The following is a 15,243-nucleotide window of genomic DNA, read 5'->3' on the forward strand; positions in this document are numbered from 1 at the left end:
AGAGCCCTCTCCCAGGGATGAGCTGCAACTAAAGCCATATGTTGGGGCGCCTGGTTGGCTCAGTCCGTACAGCATGCAACTCTTAATAGCCGGGTTGTGTGACCCCCGTGCTGAGTGTAGAGATGACTTAAATTCTTTTAAAAAAATAAATAAATGAAGTCCTATGTAGCTATGACTAAAACATTTTCAAGACTATTATTTGCATATGAAAATAAGAACTTCCAAATCTCAGCTTAACTTTGGAGATGCATGTTATAGTAGACATCTGCGGGTTTTCTGACCAAAAAGCTTCTTTTTTGGGGCAAGAGTTTCAGCTGCAGAGACCCGCATCTTCCAGGTGGAACCTGGGAAACTCAGCCTCCCTTGTAGCTAGGGCTCAAACATGGGACCTAGACTTTACCAATATGGCGTTCACAATGAGCCTTCAATTTGGAAGTGAGTAACTTGAAAAAGGAGTTCTGCACACAACCCAACGTGGCGGTGAGGCTTACAGCAGAACCATACGGCTTTCTCAAAGACTTAATCTGGGAAGAGATCAAAGTGAGAGATAAACAGTCTCTTTTTCTGTTTGCCTTTGTCAACAGCACTCCAGGGCACTCCTGGGACAGCCTCCATATTTGACGAAGCTTTCACTGAAACAGCTCTACAGCCTTTCTGAGTCACACGGGACTCAAACATGAATCGAATAGTGACTACACTCTATTCAGAGTATGTCCTTCTGACTGATGACTAAGTTTTTTTCACTGGGTATTTTCAGCAAAACTGGTTTATTCTTTCCCATCTAAGAGTCCTCAAGGCTCCTACATAGAGGTCCGCTGTGGGCCTAACCCATGATTTCACTCCAGTGACAATCCAACCCCACTTAGACTCAAGCCAGAGTCCTTACTTCATTAATATCTTAAATGACTGAGTTACCAAAGAATGAGCATATTCTAACAGATTTAAACATGTTTAAGTAAATACTCAAATAATCAAAACATTCCATTTCAACATTTTAAAGTCACAAAAAGGTCTTTTCACTATTAGTCCAATTCCAACCCCCACCCTACAATTGCAAGAGGCCCCCCCATCTTTTTCCCCAGGGTTCTAGAGACTCCCAAGGACCTCCAATATTGTTTGCTTAAAGAATTAATTCCCATTTATAATTATCTGAGCCTCACCAGACAGCCCAACAGCCCCAGCATTTTCTTCCAATGGGAGTCAAAACCACCCAGACAAATGACCCATTTGCTGTTGCTATTGGAGTTCTGTCAGTGCCGGACCAGAGACGTTCAAGTATGAGACACATTTTGTGCCCAGAACCAGCCTCTCTTAGGATTGCCGTAAGCCTGGCCGGACTTACCCTGTTGACTCTTCAGAAGGATAAGTAAAAAGCAAACTCTATGCTCCGGAAGAGACCATCTCAAATTCTTTGTTATCCAATCCTTAACAAATCCGATAGAGGACACTAATAGTCCTGATTGGATATCTTTTAGAAAAACGATTTCTATCCCCTCTTTTAGAAGTAAAATATGTACATCTAATTGACATTTACTAAGTAGGACACAATGTGTGCATTCTCTGATTCAAGGTAACTTCATACCTTTATCTGAGAGCAACGGGTGGGTGTTTCCTGATCTTACTGACTCAGAATGAAAGAGCCCATTCTGAAGAGCTTCTTTAACAAAAGTAGTCCGTTCCAAAGGCAAAGACATTTTACCTCCATAAAGCCAAAGTGCCAGCCACCCTGAAGAGAATAGTTTTCTCAGTAAATCTTTTAAAAGGTAATGTCCTTCTATGTCATTTTTTAAATCTAAAAACAACTGAAAACAATGCTTTCTTACCTAAAAAATCATTTTAAAGCTTTTATAATTAAATTTTATACATGTATTTTTTTCTAAAAGAACTACCAGCAAATGGTACAAAATTCAAAGTATACACAGACCCCTCTCCCACCCCAGTCGTCTTCTCAAAAACAACTACTCTTTGCAATAGTTAGTAATTCCTTCTAGAGGGGCGCCTGGGGGGCGCAGTCGTTAAGCGTCTGCCTTCGGCTCAGGGCGTGATCCCGGCGTTGTGGGATCGAGCCCCACATCGGGCTCCTCCACTATGAGCCTGCTTCTTCCTCTCCCACTCCCCCTGCTTGTGTTCCCTCTCTCGCTGGCTGTCTCTCTCTCTGTCAAATAAATAAGTAAAATCTTTATAAAAAAAAAAAAAAAAAGCAATTCCTTCTAGAGGTTGTGGAAAAATCAATGCCAGCATAATATTTCTTTGGAAGCCTCCTGAGTCAACTTCTTCTCCTTCATTTGCCACTTTCCACGTGTGGAGATTCTATGGTGTGGCAGTTTCTGTGTCTTTGTCTGGTCCTCATGATGATTTTGATCTGCTATCTTACCATCAAGTAGGCTCTTTCACTTTTCTTCCTCTTCCCCAATGCAAAATAGTGGCTATTTTAGCCCTTACGAGTAGCTTTGTTCTGCAGAGTGAAGAAGCTGTGTTTCTGGTTAGATTTTGCCTATTGTTTTCTTTGCCCAGGATGGTTGGCTGCTTATTCTGATTTTTTACGTTTTCCTGAGATTATGCACCTTAGCGCAAAAAAACATGCATAGCATGTCAAGAATTGTGAAGAGTCTGAGATTTTAAACGACTTGTAAATAACACTTAACCTCCCACAGTCTGAGGGATGCTGGCAGAAGAGATGAGACTCCTGGGTCAGAGACAAAAGATGGTTTATTACTCATAGTGAGAGCCAGAGTACCATCATTTGTGCCAGTTGCTCAAACCTCAGTTCCCACAGTGTGACATCAAGAAGATGAAAACTTGCCTGCCTATGAAGTACAGTGCATTACAGGAGAGGAAACACCGTAAGGATCCCAAATCATTTGTAATAGGATGGAAAGTTGTCAGACTTTTGCCCCAGAAAGAGACACCTTTATTATACTAGTCCATTCACGATACTCCCTGCATTGCTCTGGAGGGAGACACTATCTCTACCTTCCAAGGCTGTTTACTACACGAACATCCTTGAAAAGACAGTTCATAATAAACATAATCAGTATCACTGCTCACAAGACGTGCAGATGTGAGAGATTAGAGAGAACAAGCTCCAAACATGCAGTGCTTCCCATCTGCTAGACACTGGTAGGAATTTCAATCCATTCCTTCTGTAAGTCTTTGCTGAGCACTTACTTTGTTCACAGGGCCATGATCAGTGTCTATTAAAGGAAATAATGTAGGTGGAAGATTTTTTTAAACTGTGGAGAGACAAGTGCTAGTTATTTTTCCTATTACCATAGTTGATCTATCTTTTTAGTGTTTACCAATAGTAGAGATGACATATATGTCCATTTCTTTTGCAGGTTATCTTCCAACATCTGTATGGGTCTTTAACTCCTCAGCAGGGTTTTAGTTGAAGAGACAGAGTCCAAAAATGCCAGAGCCCTGGTTTCCTCTGCACAGAATAGGCTTTTCTCTGCTCATAGCCAGTTTTCCTGGGGCTTTCAGTCCCCTCCTTTCATAAAGGGATGAAGAGAGAAACTGATTAGCGTGGAACTCAAAAATGTAAAAATTCTCAGTTGTGAAATCACATAATACTTAAGCACATTTTAAAATGTTAAGCCAAAGATTGTTCCATTGGAGTGCTTTCTAATTTAAGTTAATCCATTTTGCTTATTCAGAATTTGGCATGGTGTATATTTAATTACAGGATGTTATATAATGAATAAAAAAGGACTGGTAACTGAATATTTTTAAGATATATTCATGAAACAAAATTTTCAAGATGAAGAAATCAACTACTTTGCAAATTAGCATATAATATATAGTTTGTGTAATACCCAAAACAAAACAAAACAAAACCTTAGGTAAGAGAATGTAAATTAATTTCTGGGGGTTTTGTTTTGTTTTTTATTTTTGTTTATTTTTTTAACAACTTACTGAAATATAATTGGCATGCAGTAAATTGCACATATTTAAAGCATACAACTTGAAGAGTTTTAAAATGTGGATATACGCATAAAATCATCACCAAACTCAAGGTAACAAACATTCACCCCAAAAGTTTCCACGTGCCCCTGTGTAATTCCTCCCTCTCAACAGAGTGAAAAAGCAGCCTATGGAATGGAAAAAATACTTGGTTAAGAGCCAAAATATCTAAGGAACTCCTAAAACTCAATAGCAAAAACAAATAAATAATTTTAGTATATGTGCTGCTGAAGTGAGCATGTAAAAATAAATAAATAAATAATAACCCATTTAAAAATAGGCAAAGGACTCAAATAGATATTTCTCCAAAGAAGACATAAAATGACTAACAAGTATAGGAGAAGATGCTCAACTTTTGGAATATGGACCTGACATCATATTTGATAAGTAAGTAAGTTTTATATTCAAAATAGCAATAGATATTTTTAGGGTTCTAAACAATTTGGTTTTGGAAAAAAAAGTTTCACTTATTTAAAAACTAGGACATTAATTTTAATGTTATACATTTAAAGCCTTTAAATGTATAGAGTAAATAAATTCAACTTACATGGGTCTTTTAAGAATCATCAGCTCTGAATACCTCTAATGACTTCTTACAGAATTTGTTTAGGATGCCAATTATTCTATATGACATGTTCGCTATAATTTTAAGTCTTCCCTATTTTAAAGCTATTTCAACTTGTGGTGATATTGCTTTCCAGCAATTAAGCTAAAAATGTGCCTTAAATATTCAACATTAGAACCTAAATTACATGGGCAATAACATCTCGTCCATGAATTTTCAAGAAAAACTTTTTTTTTAGAATTTAACTGACTAACCATATTTCTTCCACTAACTGAAAAAACAATACTTCTCAGAAGAGCTTACATTAAAGTGCCACTTCTAACATGGGATAAATCGACAGAAAACAAGTCTACCTTCATTAGACGACACTAAGGTCATTCTAGTGCTATACTCAAATAATTCAATTTCCTGTTCTTATTTATCAGTGAAGTGTATCTTTTTTTACAGAAATTAACTTAGCTCGTACTAGGCTTTCTGGAAAGCAAGGAAGTATAATATGTGTGTTTCCTGCCTTCAAGTAACTGACAATCTGGTTGTAAGAGAAAGCATCTAAACGTAGCAAATTAAATAATGCAGGAGATTTAATAAGCAATTTGCTATTTAGTAAAAAAATGATGCCGTTTATTAAAATTCTAAAATTCTAAAATTCTAAAACTTCTTCAACAATTTCACACATATTACGTCTAATCCTCTCAAAAATTATTTAAGATGGGGAGCACCTCGGTGGCCCAGTTGGTTAAGCATCTGACTCTTGATTTCCATTCAGGTCATGGTCGCAGGGTCATGGAATTGAGCCCTGCTTTAGGCTCCGTGCTCAGTATAGAATCTGCTTGAAATCTCTCTCCCTCTCCTCTGCCCCTCCCCCTGCTCACTCCCTAAATAAATAAATAAATAAATAAATAAAGTCTTTAGGAAATTACTTAAGATGAGCGTATTAAACAGAACTCAAGTAACATCTCTCCCTTCTCCTCCTTTCCCATTCTCTATCTCTGTCTCTGTCTCTTTCTCTCTTTCACTCACTCACATTTTTCCTTCTCCTTTTGCATTGGCTTCATTCTCTAAAGATCAATAGCTACCCAAACCTGAAACTCTGACCAGAGTCATCTTGGGGCTTGCATCCTTATACTCCCACACCAGAGAGAAAAGATAGCTTGTCTCTCCCAGCTTTACTTTGGAAAAAAACAACAACAACAAAATCTGAGTGGAAAAATTCTAATTGGTCTGTGTTAGATCAAATGTGCATGTCCTGGAGTGATGATTGCTGCCATAGGGACGAAGGACTATAACTGGTCCAAACAGAAGGTTCCTTCACCACTAAGAAAAGGGGAAGAACAATAAAGTCCCTAGAAGATACATCATAATTCCAGAGTGCTCTTTTCAATACACCCAAGCTTCCTTTTTATTACTCACTCAAGAAACATGCAGCATAAGATTAAAAAGAAAGTATTTGTGGGAAAAGTAGAATGTGAGCTTTCTTTAAGCCATTCATGGTTTTTTGCAGAAACTTAGTCACTTGTCTCGCTTTCTGGGTTTGGGTGATTTAAGGTGTTTCTATATCTACCAGGTTTCCTGTAAAAAAAAAATTTTTTTTTTTAAGATTTTATTTATTCATTTGACAGAGGGAGACAGCCAGTGAGGGAGGGAACACAAGCAGGGGGAGTGGGAGAGGAAGAAGCAGGCTCCCAGCGGAGCCGGGAGCCCGATGTGGGGCTCAATCCCAGAACCCTGGGATCACGCCCTGAGGTGAAGGCAGACTCTTAACGACTGAGTCACCCAGGCACCCCATGGTTTCCTGTAAAATCTTAAACAAGGATTGGCACAGTGTGGCTTGTGGACCAATTGTGACCTGCTACTTGCTTTGTAAAAGAGTTTTATTGGGACAAAGCCATACCATTTATTTACATATTGTCATTACCTTTTAGTAGGAGAGTTGAGAAGTATGGCCCACAAAGACTAAAATATTTACTGCCTGGCTGTTTACAGAAAAAGTTTAAAGACTCCGATCTAGATGCTTGATTATATTCAGATTCAGTTGTTTTGGCCAGAATACTTTGTAGGTATGCTGTGTAATTATTCTGCATTATATTATGAGGCATATAATACTTGATTGTCCTACTCTCAGCAATAACATGCAATCACTTCAAAAAGTTAAATATTAGTTACCATATGACCCACCAATTTCACTCCTAGGTATATAACCAAGAGAACTGAAAACATATGTTGGAAGACTTGTGCACAAATGCTCTTAGCAGCATTATTCACAATAGCCAAAGATAGAAACAACCCAATGTCCATCAACTAATGAATGCATAAACAAAATGTGGTCTATCCATACGATAGAATATTACTCAACCATTAAAATAATGAATGCTGTTATATGCTACTAAGTAGATGACCATAAAAACATTATGGTAAATGAAAGAAGCCATATTATATTATTCTATTTAAATGAAATGTCCAGAATAAGCAAATTCATAGAAAGAGAAAGTAGTTAGTGGTTGCCAAAGCCTGGTGGGAGGGAGAAATGGGGAACTACTGATAATAGCCATGGGGATTATTTTAGAAGTGAAGAAAAATGTCCTGGAATTAGATGGTGGTGATAGCTACACCACCCTGTGACTATACCAAGAACCCCTGAATTATACACTTGAAGGGTGAATTTTATCACATGCAAATTATTTCTTCAGGTTGTATCAGCCCAATCCCCATCAACATTTTTAACTTATGCTTTCATCATTTATACATAAGTGTTGCCTAGAAGCAGTATTTCGTTAGAAGTTGCAAAACAACGATTTTCTAATTCTACCATTCTTTCTGCATCTACACTGTACTTCTTTTATAAGGAAATTGCATCAACTATGCAATTACGTAAATATACAATTCATACAGGCAAGACGGGATGTGCTTGGTTCTTTTCCTTTTTCAGTGTTTCAGAGAAATGATTGGTGCTCTGGCAACCTCCAGTGGTGAATGGTGAGATGGTTTGTTGTCATTACAAACTCACTGGTTTTTATATATATGCTGTGTTTCAAGTCAACGTAGTCGGTCTTTTTAATGTTGAACTGTCCCATGCACTGGGAGCTCCTTTCTAGTTGGCTCCTATGTCCTGTTGGCATGATTTCATATTAGACTTTTTTTAAAACATCTTCATTAAGATATAACTCACATATTATGCAATTCACCCTTTTAAGGTATACCATTCAATTTTTATTATATTCACAGAATTGTACAACCATCATCACAATGAATTTTAGAACATTTTCATTCCTCTAAAAGGAAACCTCATACTCATCAGCAGTGACTCCCCATTTCTCCCACCCTCTGCCCTAGACAACTACTAATCTACTGTCTTTGTAGATTTATCTATTAAGGGCATTTCATACAAATGGAATCATACAATATACAGTCTTTTCCGTCTGCCTTTGTTCACTGAGCGTGTTTTCAAGGTTCATCCCTATTGTAGCATGTATCAATACGTCAATCCTTTTAATGGCTGAATTATATTCCATTCTGTGGATGTACCACATTTGTTTCTCTGTTCCTCAGTTGATGGACATTTGACTGATTCCAGTTTTGGAATAGTATGAGATAATGCTATTGTAAACATCTGTGTACAAGTTTTTGTGTGAACATATGTTTTCAATTCTCTTGGATATAGCTCTATTCCTTCTTTCCCTCTTTTGTGCTATAATTGTTATATGTTACAAACCCAGCAAAACATTGTTCTATTACTTTGTATAATTTTGTCTTTTAAAGAGAGTAAAGAAGAGCAAGGATATATCTAGAATTTGGTTAATCTCTTTATTTGCAATTTCTGGTTCTCTTCCTTCATTCCCATAGATTCAAGTTACCATCTGGTGTCATTTCCTTACTCCAACATAGCTTTGCTCCCACCCACCACCTTTGTGCTGTTTTGTCAAATATATTGCATTCCTATGTGTTATAGAACCAATAATTCAATTCTATACATAGATTCATACAACCACTGTTAAACTATAGTTTAAAAATGTGCATTTACTGGGATGCCTGTGTGGCTCAATCTGTTAAGTGTCTGCCTTCGGCTCAGGTCATGATCCCAGAGTGCTGAGATCGAGCCCCATGCCAGACTTCCTGCTCAGGGGAATCTGCTTCTCCCTCTCCCTCTGCCGTTCTCCCTGCTCCTTCTCTCTCTCACTCTCTCTCTCTCAAATAAACACAATCTTTTTTAAAAATTAAAAAAAGAGAGGGGCGCCTGGGTGGCTCAGTCACTAAGCATCTGCCTTCGGCTCAGGTCATGATCCCAGGGTCCTGGGATCGAGCCCGGCATCAGGCTCCCTGCTCAGTGGGAAGCCTGCTTCTCCCTCTCCCACTCCCCCTGCTGGTGTTCCCTCTCTCGCTGTGTCTCTCTCTGTCCAATAAATAAATAAAATCTTAAAAAAATTTTTTTTTTAAAAAGAGAGGGGCACCTGAGTGGCTCAGTTGTTAAGCATCTGCCTTCGGCTCAGGGTGTGATCCCAGGGTCCTGGGATCGAGCCCCGCATCAGGCTCCTCTGCTGGGAGCCTGCTTCTTCCTCTCCCACTCCCCCTGCTTGTGTTCCCTCTCTCCCTGGCTGTCTCTCTCTGTCAAATAAATAAATAAAATCTTTTTTAAAAAATTTTGAAAAAGAGAAAAAAATGTGCATTTATGTTTTCTTTTATAATTATGTACCTACCTTTAACGCTGCTTCTCGTTTTCTAGTGTACAATTGAATTAAGGTCTGGGATCATTTGCTTTCAGCCTGAAGCACATTCTTTAGTATTTCAGGTAAGGTGGATCTCCTAGCAACTAATTGTCTCAGTTTTTGTTTATCTGGGAATGTCTTTACTTCACCTTTTTTGCAGAATGTAAGATTCTTAGTTGGCAATTTTTTTCTTTCAGCTTTGAATATGTCATCCCACTATGTTCCTTCCTACATTGTTTCTGATTAGAAGTCATCTATTAATCTTATTGGAGTTCTCTTGTATGTGAAGAGTCATTTTTCTCTCATTTCAATATTTTCTCTTTGTTGTAGCTTTCACCGCTTTTACTGAGATGTGTCTGGGTGTGGACCTCTTTGTGTTTATCCTACAAAATCCATCTCACTAGGAAGGAACAGTCAAAATACTGTGGTCTAAAGTATCTTTAAATAATTCATTTCTGGGGGGCACATGGGTAGCTCAGAGCATCTAACTTTTGATTTTGGCTCCGGTCGTGGGATCAGCCTGCATCAGGCTCTGTGCTGTGCATGGAGCCTGCTTGGGATTCTCTCTCACCCTCTCCCTCTTCCTTTCCCCCCTAAAAAATCCATTCATTCGCTCATTCGTTCATTCATTTATGTGTGTGATTATGCTACCAAATTAATATGTATGCAGCTAGATTTATTTATTTCTATTAGTTTTTACTGTTTAAGCATTTCTTTTTATTATTTAATTTTGTTTTTAATTATATGAACCAACCTAGCGAAGTCAAAAAATGTAAGAAGGTATATTGACTCAGAAAAGACTCGACTCTCATCAGTCCTGTCTCCTCTTACTTGCCCCCCTTCTAAGTAATCATTTTTGCTAATTGTGGTTAATAATCCTGCCATTTTTTTAAATATAAGAATTGGTGTATAAGATTCATACTCCCTTTATATAGAAGACAGCACTTGGACAAAACATCCCTTACCTATATCTTCCTTATTCCTTTCTAAACTACATAGTACTCCATGGTGTGGATGTACCATAGTCCACTCAATCTGTCCCCTATTGGTGGACATTCTGGTAGTATTTTATCAGTGTATTAGTTTTCTATTACTGCATAACGAGTTATCACAAATTCAGTAACCTAATAGACAAAAATTTATTATCTCAGTTTCCATGGGTCAAGAGTCTGAACACAGGTTATCTGGGTCCTCTACTCAGCATCACACGAGGCTGAAATCAAAGTATTGGCCAAGTCTGTGATTTCATGTGAAGCTTGGAGTCCTCTTCCAAGTTCACTGGTTGTTAGCATTCCATTATTTGTGGTTTTAAAGTCAAGTTCCCATTTTTCTGCTAGCTGTCAGCTGAGATGATATTACCCAGGACCCTTTACAGAGGTCCTCTCACATATGGGAGCTTACTTCTCCAAAGTCATCAAGACAATCTCTTTTTTAAGGACTCACCTGATTAGGTCAGACCCACTCAGGATAATCTACCTTTAGACTAGGGCTAAGCCAACTGATTAGGGACCTTAATTATGACTGAAAAATTCCTTTACCTTTGCCATATAATGTACTCTAATCCTGAGATTGCTATCCTACCGTATTCACAAATTCTGCTTGCACTCGAGGAGGAGATTATACCAGGTATATATGGGGTGGGGTGAGAATCTTGGGTCTATCTTAGAATTCTGTCTACCACATTTAGCCTTACAAATAATGCCACAATGGGGGCGCCTGGCTGGCTCAGTCAGGGGAGCATGAAACTCTTGATCTTGGGGTGGTGAGTTCAAGCCCCATGTTGGGTGTAGAGATTATTTAAATAAATAAATGAACCTTTAAAAACAAAACAAAACAAAACAAAAAAACAAATAATGCTACAATGAAAGCTCCGTGTATATGTTATTTTATATCTTTGCCAGTTATCTTTGAGACAAATTCCTACAAGGATTATGCATGTGTAATTTTGCTATATATTGCCACCAGGTTTCCTCCACAGAGGTCAGACAATTTTGTATTCCCATTAGCAATGTAAGAAAGAGCCAGTTTACAAACATCTTCACTAACAGACTATATTGTCAAACTTCTGATTTTGCCAATCTGATTGATAATAAATGGTATTTAACTGTAATTTAAATTTGTATTTTTTATTATGGGAGAATTTAAGCATATCTCTCATATCTTTAAGGGACATTTTGAGCTTTGTGTATGATATATTCAAACTTTTCAGATGCTGGAGATGAAAAAGAAAATCTGGCACCAGAGAAAAGTATGAGAAGACACTGGCTTTTTGAAAAGCTCATAAATCCTATGGATCTGCTCCAAAACAAATTTTGATCTAAAAATATCTGAGTTTTTTGCACAGCAAAGGAAACTATCAACAAAATGAAAAGGCAACCTACTGAATAGGAGAAGATATTTGCAAATAATATATCCAATATGGATCCAAAATTTATAAAGAACTCATACAATGTAACACCAAATAATAATAATCCAATTAAAAAGTGAACAGAAGACCTAAATAGACATTTTTCTAAAGAAGACACACAGATGGCCAAAAGATACATGCAAAGATGCTCAACATAGCTCATCATCAGGGAAATATGAGTTAAAACCACAATGAGATAGCCCCTCATACCAGTCAGAATGGCTAAGTAGCAAAAAGACAAGAAATAACAAGTGTTGGTGAGAATGTAGAGAAACCGGAACCGTCATGCACTGTTGGTGGGAATATATATTGGTACAGCCACCAAGAAAAATAGTGTGGCATTTTCTCAAAAAAATTAAAAATAGAAATACCATATGACCCAGTAATTTTACTTCTGGGTATTTATGTGTGTGATTATGTGCCGAATTTTCTTTTTCATCTCCAGCATCTGAAAAGCTTGAATGTATCACACTCAAGCCTCAAAATCTCCCTTAAAGGTATGAGAACTATGCTTAAATTCTCTCATAATAAAAAATACAAATTTAAATTAGAGTAAAATACCCTTTATTGCCAATCAGATTGGCAAAACCAAAAGTTTGACAATATAGTCTATCAGCGAAATTTACCCAAAGAGAATGGGAACATTAATTCAAAAAGATATTTGCTCCCCTATGTTCATTGCAGCATTATTTACAATAGCCAAGATGTGGAAGCAACCTGTGTCCATCATAGACGGATGGATAAAGAAGTAGTATATTCATTCAGTAGACGCTTGAATAACATGGGGGGTTGGGAGACCAATATTCACAGTCTAAAATCCACGTGTAACTTTTGACTCCCAAAAAACTTAACTACTAATAGTTTACTCGTCACCAGAAAACTTAGTGATGACATAGTCAATTAACACATATTTTCTATGTTATATGTATTATACACCGTATTCTTACAATAAAGTAAGCCAGAGAAAAGAAAATGGTATTAAGAAAGTCATAAAAAAGAGAAAATACATTTACAGTACTGTACTGTATTCATGGAAAAAAAGTAACTTACAAGTGAACACATGCAGTTCAAATCCATGTTGCTCAAGGATCAACTCTATATACAATGGAATATTTCTCAGCTGTAAGAAGACTGAAATCTTGCCACTTGAGACAACATGAACGGACCCAGACAGTATTCTGCCAAATCAAATAAGTTAGACAGAGAAAGACAAACACTATATAATTTCACTTACATGTGGAATCTAAGAAGCAAAAGAAACAAACAAAATAGAAACAGACTCGTTAATACAGAGAAAAAAAAAATGATTGCCAGAGGAAAGAGGGTGGGAGGATGGGCAGAGAAAGGGAAGCAGATTAAGATAACCTTCAGGTATAAATAGATAAGTCACAGGGATGAGAAGTGCAGCATAGGGAATACAGTCAGTACTATCATCATAATTTTGTATGGTGGTAACTACACTTACCTGGTGAGCATTGGGTGATGTACTGAGCTGTCAAATCACCGCGCTGTAAACCTGAAACAGATATAACGTCGTGTGTCAACTCTACTTCAATTTAAAAAAACCCTGAGTTCATTTTTATACGCAATTTATATTATTGCTTTGAATGTTTCCTGCTTTCACATAGGCAACATAGAAAAGAAACCATTTTTATTAAAAAAATCATTTCTGGGGCGCCTGGCTGGCACAGCGGTTGAGCGTCTGCCTTCGGCTCAGGGCGTGATCCCGGCGTTCTGGGATCGAGTCCCACATCAGGCTCCTCCGCTATGAGCCTGCTTCTTCCTCTCCCACTCCCCCTGCTATTTTCCCTCTCTCGCTGGCTGTCTCTCTCTGTCGAATAAATAAATAAAATCTTTAAAAAAAAAAAATCATTTCTCTCAGGGCACCTGGCTGGCTCAGTCAGTGAAGCATGCGGCTCATGATTTCGGGGTTATGGATTCAAGCCCCACATTGGGTGTAGAGATTCCTTAAAAATAAATTTTTTGTTTTAGATTTTATTTTATTTTATTTTTTTAAGTAGACTCCACACCCAATGTGGGGAACAAAGTCATGACCCTCAGATCAAGGGTCACATGTTCTACCAAGGGAGCCAGCCAGGAGCCCCCCCTAAAAATAAAATCTTTAAAAAAAATCATTTGTCTCAATATTGCACATGATTGTAATTTCCATTTTTCTTTTGACTTCCTGGCATATTAACCCCATTCACTGCTCAAACTTACTTCCCACCATGGGAACCACGAAACCCAGCAGCTGGGTCCCATCTCCTCTGACAGTGAGGGCACGGCCTCCTGGCACAGATTTGGTTCATTAAATGCAGCAGCCTGGCATTCTCAGTTCTCCCGAGTTTGGTTCTGTGGTGCAATCTTGGCCATGGCTCTGACTCCTAGTCGGCCACCGCTCCTGCTGGCGTCGCCAGGCTCCTTCGCCAGCCCTCCTGGAAACTCTGGGAGCAATCCCATAGCCTTTCCGTAAAATCCTGTTCTGCTTTATCGGCTCTGACTGGGGCACTTTCTTTGTTTTTCTCACAGAAATTCATGGCAACTTTCTGAAAATGTGAAATAAATTAAAATTGCTTAAATGGAATGAAAATGAGCTTGGTGACTGCTCAGAAATGAGAATACGGAAGTTATCCGGCAAGAATAAGAAGTTCCTATGACAGTGCTCTTTGACCTAACACACTTGTCGGCTTTAATGTCCACCTTATTTCCATTGCGGTTCCTAATAAGTGCTTAATCACAAAGACATGAATTATTATAACCCTCAAGGCAGCGGAGGCCTCACTGTCCCCTTGATCTTGAGGTAAAATTTCCTTGTAGTCAATAACGCTACAGCTCATGAAATCCAAAGCTCTATCTCAAGATTTCTGCTAACCCTGCACCATCTGGCATCTGCCCGGCTCACTTCTAAGCCCTGGAGTCCTTACATTTCTGCCTCATCTCACCCAACACTGACTCCATCTTGGGCCCTTCTCACACACAAGCTTTTGTGACAATAATGGATTTGACTGCATCTTTTTTCAAGGGGAGGGGGGTGCAGAAAGGTCACATCAAACAATGTTATACTATTTTACTGACTCTAAATGTTTCTCTTTCTATTAGACAAAGCAGTTATGGCCATTGTCTGAAGCTTTGAGACTTGCTGATGTCCAGGCCCCAAGGGGGGGCTCCTCTTTGACCCAGTGATAATCTCTGTACCTTGTTTTTGTTGTTCTTATACCACTTCTTTGTACTGACCCAGTCAGTAAGAGGCAGCCATGCTGCCTTGAAAAGAATTAGAATCATAAAGGCAGGCACACAAAAAGCAAAAAACCTAATGTAGGGTTTCACTTTTTGCTGGATTTCTGCCCTTTGTTCACCTTTTGATTTCTGTTTTCTATCTGCAATGGGCTGTTAAGTGGGGAACAGAAAAGCTTTGAGGGAAACAGAGCATGGAATTTATTTATAATAATTTATTAGAAAGAAAACTGAAGGAGACAAACCTACCCTCAAAGCTCCATGGGAACTCAATGAGGGTTCCTTGGTAAGGAGGCGACAAGGACAAGAGTGTGTACTAGAGCATCACCTGAGAGGAGGTGGGAGGAAGGGCTGAGTCACAAAGGGGAGCGGGG

At 38.4% G+C, this 15,243-nt stretch overlaps 1 long non-coding RNA gene across 1 annotated transcript; it reads right to left on the bottom strand.

The window, feature by feature from the left end:
- Nucleotides 1-2,226: 2,226 nt before the first annotated feature.
- Nucleotides 2,227-14,301, bottom strand: LOC103677178. Its single transcript, XR_572333.2, has 3 exons — nucleotides 13,856-14,301; nucleotides 13,101-13,151; nucleotides 2,227-3,490 (listed from the first exon to the last, which is right to left on the bottom strand). It is a non-coding gene; the product is annotated as an uncharacterized LOC103677178 (long non-coding RNA).
- Nucleotides 14,302-15,243: the final 942 nt, after the last annotated feature.

Source organism: Ursus maritimus, unplaced genomic scaffold (genome assembly GCF_017311325.1).
Source record: "Ursus maritimus isolate PB19 unplaced genomic scaffold, ASM1731132v1 scaffold_20, whole genome shotgun sequence".
Lineage (NCBI taxonomy): Eukaryota > Metazoa > Chordata > Mammalia > Carnivora > Ursidae > Ursus > Ursus maritimus.